General features: G+C 43.8%; 1 pseudogene; it reads left to right on the top strand.

Annotated features, from left to right (window-relative positions):
- Window positions 1–657: 657 nt before the first annotated feature.
- On the top strand, window positions 658–2,409 carry LOC125190294 (3-ketoacyl-CoA synthase 5 pseudogene; annotated as a pseudogene).
- The last annotated feature ends 10,538 nt before the right edge of the window (window positions 2,410–12,947 follow it).

The following is a 12,947-nucleotide window of genomic DNA, read 5'->3' as shown; positions in this document are numbered from 1 at the left end:
CTTTATTCATATAGTTGATATTCAATAATCAGGATATAATTATTTTAAAACATCAATCTCTGTTATAAATTATGGTAGGTAGTACTATCAATTTTGGTTCAACATGTTGAAGTGTGAAGCTAAACATCAATCTCTGCTAGTATTAATTTATTAATTTTGGTTTAATATTGAAGTGTGAAGCTTGAATGGATCGAACATCGGACAATGGTGATCCAATAATTTGGGCCTAATTGAAATACTAGGAATTATAGTAAACATATGTTTTTTTATTCTTCGTGATCACGTAGATTTATTTTTACAATAAATATTATCAAAATAATATCTTTAATAGGTTAAACACACGTCAATGTGCATAAAATTACGGGGGAAATTATGGAAACGTTATAAAACTCAATCTAATTTTACACACTAAAAAAATAATATAGTACTACTAAAAATTATTAAGACAATTTCGGATCTCCCCACTTCCCCTAAACTAGGCCGAAACCCTACATATTTTCCACAACCACGTGAATAAACCCATAAAACTTAACAATTCCATGTAAGAAACAAATACAAAAAACTTTTCTCCAACAAGAAATTGACAATAAATACACAACCAAACTCGAAATAAAAGAGAATAACTACTATCCTTTATAATCCGAACTAACAAAATTGAACTATTTCAATCATCGGTGCAACAATCTCTATAAATGTCCTCGTCCTTCACCACACCCAATTCACCCCCAAATCCATAAACACCTCTCCCCCTTCTTATCACCATGGCTGAGCCGCCGCCGCCACCGCTCCCGGACTTTTCGCAGTCGGTGAAGCTCAAGTACGTGAAATTGGGGTACCAATACCTAGTGAACAACTTCCTCGTATTCCTCCTCGTCCCCGTCATCGTCGCCCTAACCCTAGAACTCATCCATAGCAACCCTCATGACCTAATCCACCTATGGAACTCCATGCAATTCACATCGCTCCACATTTTATGCTCCTTCTTCCTCATCATCTACACCCTCACCTTCTTCCTCATGTCCCGCCCCCGCCCCATCTACCTCGTCGACTACGCCCTCTTCAAGCCCCCCCGCAGCTTCCGCGTCTCCTTCGGCGGCTTCATGGAGCACGCCCGCATCGTCCTCGCCGATGAGCCCAAATCCGTCCATTTTCAGATGAAAATCCTCCAACGCTCCGGCCTCGGGGAGGAAACCTGCATTCCACCAGCGATGCATTTCATCCCTCCGCGGCCGACTATGCAGCTCGCCAGAGAGGAGGCCGAGCTAGTTATCTTCTCGGCTATGGATTCGCTCTTCCAAAAAACCGGCCTCAAGCCGAAAGATGTCGATATTTTGGTGCTCAATTGTAGCTTATTCTCGCCGACGCCGTCTCTCACGGCGATGGTGATAAACAAGTACAAAATGAGGAGCAACATCAAGAGCTTCAATCTCTCCGGGATGGGGTGCAGCGCCGGCTTGATCTCGGTAGATCTGGCCAAGGATCTGCTCCAGCGATATCCGAATTCGAACGCGGTTGTGATCAGCACTGAGATCCTCACCCCGAACAGCTACCTAGGGAAGGAGAGAGCCATGCTCCTCCCAAATTGCCTCTTCCGAATGGGCGGCGCCGCCATCCTTCTGTCCAACCGCAGCGCCGATCGCCGCCGCGCCAAGTACCGCCTGGCGCACGTGGTGAGGACGCACAAAGGCGCCGACGACAGAGCGTACGGATGCGTGGCGCAGGAGGAGGATCCGGAAGGACACATCGGAATCAAGCTGAACATAGATCTGATGACGATCGCCGGCGAAGCTCTGAAATCGAACATCACCACGATCGGGCCGCTCGTCCTCCCCGCATCGGAGCAATTACTCTTCGCATTCTCCTTAATCAGGCGAAAATTCTTCAATTCGAAATCGAAGCCGTACATTCCCGATTTCAAGCAGGCGTTTGAGCATTTCTGCATCCACGCCGGCGGAAGGGCGGTGATCGACGAGCTGCAGAAGAGCCTCCGCCTGACAAACGAGCAGGTGGAGGCGTCGAGGATGACGCTGCATAGATTCGGAAACACATCGTCGTCATCGCTGTGGTACGAATTGAGCTACATTGAATCCAAGGGGAGGATGAAGAAAGGGGATAGGGTTTGGCAGATCGCATTTGGGAGTGGATTTAAGTGCAACAGCGCGGTTTGGAAATGTAACCGGACGATCAAGGCGCCGATGGATGGGCCGTGGGCCGATTGCATTCATAAATATCCGGTTCACATTCCTGAAGTGATTAAGATTTAGGTTTTTTATTATGAAATTAATTATATTTAGTGCCCTATGTTTAGTGGATTTTATTTGTTCTCGGATATGCTTTCCAATTCCATTATTGATGTACGACGTTTCCGGATTTATGTGTTTCCAAATGAAATTGATGCTTTTGGTATGATGTTTTGGATTCTAATTGAATTAGGAAAATCATAGTACAAGCAATTGAAATGCAGATTATAAATGCTGTGGTCCTGTGCTTTAACTAGAGCGACCTAACACACTTCGGCCTTTGTCAGTAGCAAATGGGGCACTGCACTACCTTATTTATGTTCTGTTTCTCCACTTGATACCATTTATTCATTTTTTTTATCATAAAACTTGAAGATAGATAAGTTATTTATCATATGTTTATTTGTAATGAGTCTAGGGTTTAAACGAGACTTGATTATCTCGTGAGTTTTTTAATAATTGAAAGTGAATGATATACTACTAACGCACAAATGGATCCAAACATTAATAATCACTCAAGCAATGTGTGAACATGAAAAGGAGATGAAATATTATATACCCTCCATTCCATAGTAATAGAGTCATTTATCTTTTTAGTAAAAGTCAATACATTTTTCCACACCTACGTACTTTACTCTCTTACTTTATTCTCTCTTCGTCTCTCTACCTTTTTCATTCTCTACTTACTATCCCTTTACTTAACTCACCTAAAACAATTTTTGTTAATATCCGTGTCGAAAAGAAACGCCTCCATTACTATGGAATGGAGGGAGTATGAAATATGTATATGTGTGAAGGTGAAGGTGAAGAGATGAAGGCATTAAAGGAGATGGAGGGAAAGTGTAGTTGGAGAATTAGATGCAAGCACTCTACCACTTCCTCCTTCATAATTATGCGTCTCTGTCATCTCCGACTCTATCTGCCGACACCATATTTAAGTCACTGCATATGCATATGCATTCTATTATGTCCTCCTTCAATTTAATTGTGGTTTCATTTTTCTATTATGGGGGAATTCAAAGCGTACATATCATTGTCTTTATATATACAATAATGCAACTTTTATGATAGTAATGTAGCATTTGTGTATTTTCGTAGTTAATTAATTCCATTTAAGGACAAAAAATTATATGACTCTAACTCATATTATACATGGATATATATAGATAGATGTTGTGTGTTTGACCATATATGTACCACGTATATGTCAATATGACAAATTAAGTTCTTGAACAGATAGATGGTGTCGGTCTAAAAAAATATCAAAGTTGCAAAAAATGTCACAGGTATCCAATTTATTGCATAAATAGTTTCGTTTAATGGGAAGTCTTCTGTTTTTTTAGCAGAAAGCAGGTATACTAACAATATAATATAGTTACATGTTTAATTTGAATAATTTGAAAAAATACACCAAGCGATCAGTTCATTCAGTATTACTCCTGCTACATTTTAGCATTTTGGGTAAATTTATTTACTTTGTCGCATTATATGATAAACTATTTAAATTATTTTTACAGAATTAGTTGTGCGGTTCAAGCCGTCATGGTTGTGTTCTGGGGAAAATTCCCTTTCATAACTAAAAACACCAACAAAGTTAATATTTAAGAATAAGTATATTATTTTGGGTGTGGTGTTAGATAAATAAACTAAAATATTCTGGAGAATGAGATAAGAATAATAATATATGGAATAATGAATCTGAAAAAACAAGAATAATATAGTAGTGGAAAAATTGAATAAAGGGTAGAGTTAATGAGGTGGGTAGTGTTGTTGTATCAATCGTATACTCCCCCCGATCAACATAAAATGTCTCATATTTCCTTATTTATACGGTCCTGGTAAATGTCTCATTTTATTTTTATTATTTTTGGCAAATGAATCTCATATTCCACTAACTCATTTTATCCACAATTTTATAAAACTAATACCTTAAATATGGGGTTCACATTCCAATAACTTTGTCCATCCAGTTAAACAATTTCTTAAAACTCACATCGATCAAATATGGTATACTTCAGGGGACGGAAGGAGTATATTCAACGTAGCTGCATGGGCTAAAGTGCTAAAGTGTGAATCTATAATTATAAATGCAAGAAGTGGTTTTCATACCTAAATGGCCCATTTAATAATAGTATATAATGAATCAATATATCATTTCAGTATGATAGTTCATCCCTCCAGTTAGCCCTAAAATTTGTCAAATATTTTCATATTCACCCGTCCTAAATATTTATCATTTTTAATTTTTATCATTTTTATAGGGGACGTCACATTCCACTAACTCATTCTCACTCACATTTAATTGTCAAACTAATAGTATATAAAAGTTAGACTCGCAATCCGCTAACTTTTACAATCAACTTTCTACAGTATTAGTAGTATTTCTTAAACTCATGTCGGGTCAAATGGTGACAAATATTTGGGGACGAAAAGAGTAATAAAAGAATTGATTTTTGTGAAAAATAATTAGCCATAATACCTTTTTATTAAATTTCTGAAATTCTTTTTGAACAGTTGGAGGATATTCAATTTTACTTGGAATTTTTTTGTCTGAAAATCCCATATTTACAAACAGTAGATTATTTATTATAAATGTGCTATAGATACAATTTTCTAAACGCAATTTCTTTTCGATTGCTTTGGGCCCAAATAAATGAAGTCCTAGTCTGTTGTTATGGTCCATGGATAGAGAGAGTTTTTCAAAATGATAGCAATACAACTATATAGTATTGAATTAAAATATTGGGTTGTTTACTTGTTTAGGTAGGGATATAAACATGGAGACATATTATTTCCTTATCGATTACATTGAATGACTACTTCTCATGAATAAATTGAAGAGAATATAAGAAAAAATAAAATTACATGAAAAATGGAACAGCAAAAGAAAGTTAGATACCAGTCCATGAGTCGTGGGCTGACTGCATCTATAAATAATCCAGTATATAGAGGCCCACTCATCAAAGCCCATTTACAAAGTACAGCCCAATCTGAATGATTTATGGACGAATCACTCCACCAATCGCCACCAAACAATGGTTCCATTGTGTTTGCTACATTTGATTCCGTTTTGGGTTGCTGAAGACTTTGTTTGGTTCTCGCATTTTGAATTCTCGTAGTTTAAGTGTTTTACGTGGGCTGGGATTCTGTTAGTTAAAGTTGTTTGGATATTGTTTTATGTTTTGAAGGGTTATTGATGTTTTATTTTGGATAAAATGGCTATATGTGTTCGGTTTCCGCTTGGTTAGATATTTTCACATATGTTTTTGATAGAGACTCCACCATAGCTCAAGACAACAATGGCACCAGCCATGCAAAGGAGCTGTCCAACGAAGAGGAAGATGGTCGGAAGAGCAGAGGAAGAGAGCGAGTTCAAGGAGAAAGGATCAACCAAAACGCCGTGTGTTCAAACCTGCTCGTTTTCGGGATTTCGTCACTTACTGATGATTTACGCATATCTTTTAGATTGGTTTGTTACTTTATTTTATTTCCATGATTATCAAACTTATGTTTATAATAGATTTGAGTCAATCTTCTCGGGTTTTCTTCTTGATTCTTTCCCGAGTCGTAAGTCCGAATCAAGCAGGGGGAATTCTATATATTATAGAATTCCCATAGATCGAGTCATCGAGAAATAAGAAATAAACTTCTTTTCCTCGAAACCCTACTTCTCTACAAATCCTTCACTCGCCGCTATCTGTTTCCATCGCATATTTCATTGCAAAACAGGTGCTCTGACTCTGATAAGGGCTCAGCTCTTATCATCTGGTGCTTCATTGAGCTCTCTTCCTCCACCCACGATCATGCCTTCGTCCGACGCAACGATTCCAGAGGAGAACAACCCAACAGTTTACACCAATGAGGAACTCACCCAGCTGCTGTTCGATCTGAAGATTCGCTACGCAGGGTATGACAAAAAAACTGAACTCCAACCAGTTCGATCTGGAGGCCTTTTCGCTCCGGCAGGAGGCCACGAACCGTAAGCTTGAGGAGAGCATGGCCCTCTTAATCGACACTAGCCTGAAGCGCGGTACGCCCGATGCAGCTGATCTCGGCCCGATCCCCCCGCGCTGGAAACTCCCGCCGTCCATTGTGGTTCCCCCAAAAGGCACTGAGGCTGAATCGTTGCCAAAGGTGAAACCCGATGCCCCGCGATTCAATGGTGAGAACGCGACAGAGTGGATCCGCAAAATCCAGCGCTACTACAATCACTACTTCACCCCGCTACAAGACCAGATCTATTTGACTTCCTACCTTTTTGACCACCCAACATCTAATTGGTTGACTTATTGGGAGGATACTGTGCACACAAGTCGTGGGAGCAGTTCTTGGTCGCGGTGAAGCACCGTTTCGACCCGGTGCTTTACGTGGACCATGTGGGTTGCCTAGCGGAGCTTCGCCAGACTACGACGGTCGAGGCATACCAGACGGACTTCGAAGATGTGATGTAGAAAACGACGGCAGTGGGCGAGGACACACTAATCTCCTTATTTATTGCTGGTTTGCAGGACCCTAAGTAGACCGTCCTCCTTGAGCGAAACCTTCGCCCTTGCTCAACGGTCAGCAGCTTGCCATAAGCTATCTATGGCCACCAAACCAGCGCACCGCCCAAATTGGCCCCTCCGAGACTCACGACCTCGGCAACAGCAGACGACCACTTCACCCACAGCCACGCCAACACCACCACACCGGCCACAAACTAACGGGCAGCCCCGCGAAAACATTCCGATTATTCGGATTTCGAAGGCCGAGCGCGACGAGAGGACCCGTCGTAATCTGTGCTGGTATTGTCCCGAGAAATACACGCGCGAACATGTGTGTGCTACCAAGTTCTATGCCCTCATCGGCGCCGACGATGAGGACGATTTCGTCGACAATGACCACCTCGAGGAAGTTGGTGACGGGGAGAACATGGTCATCGCGGGTGATGTCTCCAGTATCCATGTGATTGGTCCAAAAGTTAAACCGCGCTCTATACGTCTGACGGGGCAGGTGAATGAGGCCGAGTTGTCCGTACTGATTGATGGTGGCAGTACACACAACTTCATCAAGCCCACCATCGCAGAAAAGCTAAGTCTTCCGATCCACTCTGTTACCCCTTTTCGGGTTTTTGTTGGGAATGGTGCTTCGTTACGTTGCAATTATGTTTGCTTACAGACGTTCTACATCAATCTTTTTCTGTTGCAAGTTGAGGGCCCGGATGTGATCTTGGGAGTACAGTGGCTTCAGGATCTCGGCGATGTTACTAAAAATTATCGTGATTTGACCATGAAATTTACCTGGGCGGAAAGCATGGTGTGCTTAAAAGGAGAAGGCGTTCAGCCTCGTCGAATTTCCTACAATAATCTGTTCTCTTTGATTGGACAGGAACCGGACTGCGAGGTCTTCGAACTGGTGTCAGCTGCTGAGGGCAAGCAGACAGCACCTGCCGCGGGTCAACCCCCCACTGACGCCCTGATCGCTGCGGTTATTGAGTCATTTGACTCGGTGTTTTCCCAGCCTACTTCCCTTCCACCTCCGAGGAAATGGGACCATAAGATCCACTTTCCTGAGGGGACCCGACCCATCAACGTCAAACCATACCGGTACCCCTATTTTCAGAAGGCAGAAATTGAACGCCAGGTTCGGGATATGTTAGCACAAGGTGTTATCCAACCCAGCACAAGCCCCTTTTCCTCCCCGGTGTTACTGGTACGGAAGAAGGATGGAACCTTCCGGTTTTGCGTTGATTACAGAGCTTTAAACGCAGCTACGACACCTGACCACTTTCCCATCCCGACGGCAGATGAATTGTTCGATGAACTCCATACAGCTCGAGTTTTTTCGAAGCTGGACTTACGCTCTGGCTACCACCAAATCCGAATGGACGTCGCGGATATCCACAAAACTGCATTTAGGACTCATGATGGCCACTTTGAGTTCTTGGTGATGCCCTTTGGATTGACTAACGCGCCGTCCACCTTCCAAGCTGCAATGAACAGTATATTCCGGCCTTTCCTACACAAATTCGTGATCGTCTTCTTTGACGATATCTTGGTCTACAGCGCCTCTATGGTTGACCATGCTGCCCACCTTGAACAAGTGCTCCACATTTTGCACATTAATTGTTTCTATGTCAAGCCCTCAAAGTGTTCGTTCGGGGTCCTCACCATTGACTACTTGGGACACATCATATCCGCGGGGGAGTTGCGTGCGGACCCCTCTAAATTCAGTGCTATGACGGCATGGCCTACCCCTACCACGGTTAGACAGTTGCGGGGATTCCTAGGATTGACCGGGTACTACCGCCGTTTCGTCAAGGATTACTCTTTGATCGCAGGACCGCTGACCGATTTATTAAAGAAGGAGTCCTTCCAGTGGAGCTCTGTGGCGGATGATAGCTTCATGGCCCTAAAAAAGGCCATGACTGAGGCACCCGTTCTGCGCCTACCCGATTTCGAGCTGCCATTCACCATTGAGACGGATGCGTCGGACTATGGGATCGGTGCAGTTTTGTTACAGCAGGGCACCCTCTAGCTTTTTTCAGTAAAAAATTGGGTCCGAAAAGAAGGGTTGCCTCCACATACCATAAGGAGTTATAAGCAATCGTCGAGGCCGTTAAAAAATGGAGACAATACCTCTTAGGCCGGGAGTTCATCATAAGGAGCGATCAGAGAAGCTTGAAGGATCTACTATCTCAAATAGTCCAGACACCAGACCAACAATTCTATATACGAAAGTTAATGGGATTCAAGTTTAGGATCGAGTATAAGTCCGGCGCTTCAAATAGAGTGGCAGATGCGCTGTCACGGAGAGAACCTGAGGAGCTGCTGTCTGAGGTGGCGTCGGTGTTGGCCCTTTATACTCGACTGTCGCCGTCAATTATGGGGCGCATAAGGGCAGAGAATGCCGAGCTGCCTGATTTACTCGAGCTCTATCAGGCTGTGGTTGCTGGTTCAACTCCCGCTCACATATCAGCTGCCGGGGGGCTTCTCTTCTTCAAACGCCGGGTCTACTTGAGCAGGGAGTACTCAGTTCGTTTGGATATTTTGGGGGAGGTTCATAACTCTAAGATGGCGGGTCACCCAGGGGAGAAACAGACTTTTGATAGGGTCGCAACCAGCTTTTATTGGCCTGGTACGAGGAGTGACGTTCGGCGCTTTGTAGCAGCGTGTACTGTGTGTCAAGCTACAAAGTATATCACGGAGAGACCTTCGGGGCTGTTGCAACCCCTGCCGATCCCCGACTCCGTGTGGTCTGCGGCATCAATGGACTTCATTGTGGGACTTCCGCCATCACACGGCTATACAACGATCATGGTTGTCATAGATCGTCTATCTAAATATGCCCATTTTGGGGCCCTGCAGCCAGGTTTCGATGCACCTAAAGTTGCTAAGCTTTTTGTTAATACAGTCGTTAAGCTTCATGGTTTTCCGGACAAGTTGTTATCAGATCGAGACACAATTTTTATGAGCAAATTCTGGACGGAGCTCTTGACGTTGAGTGGCACGAAGTTGCAATTCACAACGGCATACCATCCCCAGACGGACGGCCAATCAGAATTTACTAATCGGGGTCTCGAACAATATTTAAGGGCATTCACCTTCGAACAACCAAAGAGGTGGTTCGATTTTCTTCCATGGGCTGAACTCGCGATGAACTGCAGCACGAATGTCAGCATTGGTATGTCGCCTTTCAAAGCCTTATATGGGCATGATCCTCCCAATATTTTCTGTACACCGGCATTGCCTGCGGAGAACGCCGAAGTGGCTCGCAATCTGGGCGACCGAACTGATTTACTTGCCCTCTTGAAGCAGAATTTGTCTCGGGCCCAAGTGCAAATGACAGCAAATACGAACAAGCACCGAAGGGACCTACAATTTCAGGTCGGGGAGAAGGTACTGTTACGTTTGCAGCCATATCGTCAGGTTTCCGTGAGTCGTCCCGTCTCTGCTAAAGTGGCCCGCCGCTATTATGGCCCTTATGAAATAAAGGAGAAAATAGGGAAAGTGGCGTATCGTCTACAGCTCCCACTGGGTAGCCGCATCCACGACGTGTTCCACGTGTCGCTTCTCAAGCCTTTCGTCCCTCCACTTTCCGATTCGGCGTCCAGTCAGCTGCCAACTGATTTCCTTAACAGCCGACCGATTGATAGTCCAGTTAAGGCTTCTGGGGAACAGACTGTTATCGTTGATGGTATTCCTCTTTGCTAATGGCTCGTTCACTGGTCGTCTGATCCAGAGCATCCGACATGGGAAAGCAAGGAGGATATTCTGAAACATTTTCCTACGATCAAGGTTGTTCTCAACGAGGGGGGAGTTGATAGAGACTCCACCATAGCTCAAGACAACAATGGCACCAGCCATGCAAAAGAGCTGTCCAACGAAGAGGAAGATGGTCGGAAGAGCAGAGGAAGAGAGCGAGTTCAAGGAAGAAAGGATCAACCAAAACGCCGTGTGTTCAAACCTGCGCGTTTTCGGGATTTCGTCACTTACTGATGATTTACGCATATCTTTTAGATTGGTTTGTTACTTTATTTTATTTCCATGATTATCAAACTTATGTTTAGAATAGATTTGAGTCAATCTTCTCGGGTTTTCTTCTTGATTCTTTCCCGAGTCGTAAGTCCGAATCAAGCAGGGGGAATTATATATATTATAGAATTCCCATAGATCGAGTCATCGAGAAATAAGAAATAAACTTCTTTTCCTCGAAACCCTACTTCTCTACAAATCCTTCACTCGCCGCTCTCTGTTTCCATTGCATATTTCATTGCAAAACAGGTGCTCTGACTCTGATAAGGGCTCAGCTCTTATTAGTTTTGTTGTTGATCTTGTTGTTTTCGCTTCTTTTCAGTTTTAGATCAACGAGCAAAATAGGTTTTAGTTTGGATCTAGTTTACAATTTCAGCTTGGATGCATGTATATGTGTTGGTTGAGATTCACGTATATGTTATAGACTTGAATCCCTTTGAGTGGATTCTAACTCCAAAGAAGAAGACATACAAAAATTTAAAGAACTTAACAATATAAATGAAATGGAAATATGCTTTTCTTACTTCATGATAATAATGCAAAAGATGTCTACCCTATTTATACAAAACAAAAACAGCAGTTTGCAACTAACTAGATAAATGGGAAACGTGAGCTAATGCAGATGGAAGTGGAGATAATGGAGAAGTGGAGATACGCTAATTAATCTAACAAGATAACGACTTGGTCAACAGTACTAGATGAAGTCTTCTTTCAAGTAGTTGGGCCTTTGTGGATTACGGGCTGAGTGTCGACGTTGGGCTTGGGCTGCTTCGTATCATCCTTCCCCACTTGTGGAACCACCTTGTCCTCAAGGTGTAACTCAGACGAATGGTTATGAATGTGATCGATGGAATGTAGAGGATTGGGTGGAGGGCTTTGATGATCACCATGGAGAGATATTTGTTGGCCATCCCAAGAGAATTCCATCTTTAAATTTGCATAATCATGCGATACTTGGCCGAGTGTTTGGAGCCATTGTACGCCGAGCAATACATCAGGACCGTGCACCGGTAGCACATACAAATCGACCTCAAACGTGTGGCCTTGCAAGGATAAGGGTACGGCAGTGCATTGTGTAGTGCAAGGTAAAGACTCACCATTGCCAACATACACACGAAATGGTGGAATTGGGGTGACTGGGAGACGGAGCTTCTCGACGATCCTAGGGTGCACGAAATTGTTATTGCTTCCGCCGTCGACAAGGACATGCACCATAACATTAAGGATGTTGCCCTCACCTCGAAGAGCGCGTGGGTGGCCTGTCCCGTAGAGGCTATTAATGTAAGATAAGTCGGCTGACAACATGGTCGCATCCTCATCTAGAGGTGTTGTTGAAACGGCTGCAGGAGTTTTTTCATCATTATCACCGAGGAGCAGCAATAAACGAGAGGCGCAACGGTGATTTCGAGACCATTTCTGGTCACAATTATAACAAAGGCCTTGTGCATCCTTGACTTGCTTCTCTGCAAAGGAGAGACGGCGAATCGGAAGGTCAGGGCGTGTGAGACTAGAGCTGGCGTGCTGTTGGTGGGTTGTCTCATGGACAAGAACGTTGGGATGTGAAGATGGGGGAGTGACAACCGGATGAGTGGAGGAGTGTTGGGAGTTGGTGCCATTGTCAGCGTGCAATGCCGAAAGTTCACGGGCGAGAGCAAAAGCCATGGTAAGAGTAACTGGTCGACGGAGATTAAGTTCTCGACGGAGCTGTGGCTTCAGCCCTGAAATGAACACTGAAACGAGAGTAGATTCGGAGACGCCGGTAACCTTGTTGAGAAGGCGCTCGAAATCTGATTGATAAGCCGAAACAGTAGTGGTGTGGCGAAGCTTCGAAAGTGCACCAACATAATCTTCGAAATGGTTTGGGTCGAAGCGCACCTGAACTTGGGTAAAGAAATCCTCCTAAGAATGGAGAAGACCGTTATTTCGTGTCCATCTAAACCAGTCTGAAGCCTGACCTTCCATGCAAAGCCCCACCAAACGCAATCGCTCATTGTGAGGGGTGGCGTAGAAGTCAAAATATTCACCAATACGATAGAGCCACCCAGCGGGGTCCGTTCCATCAAATTTAGGAGTATCAAGACGGATTTGGGGGCCTCGGAAAGCACCAAATTCTGGAGTATTGCCAGGAGCCGTATCGAAACGGAGTGGGGTGCCTCGGAAAGAACCAAACTCGAGGGGAGAGATGTAGGTGTGG

Source organism: Salvia hispanica, chromosome 5 (assembly GCF_029641045.1).
Source record: "Salvia hispanica isolate PSC_SH4W2 chromosome 5, Shi_PSC_v1, whole genome shotgun sequence".
In the NCBI taxonomy this organism is placed as follows: domain Eukaryota; kingdom Viridiplantae; phylum Streptophyta; class Magnoliopsida; order Lamiales; family Lamiaceae; genus Salvia; species Salvia hispanica.
Note: the sequence above shows the minus strand (reverse complement) of the source record. Positions and strands in the feature narration are given on the sequence as shown.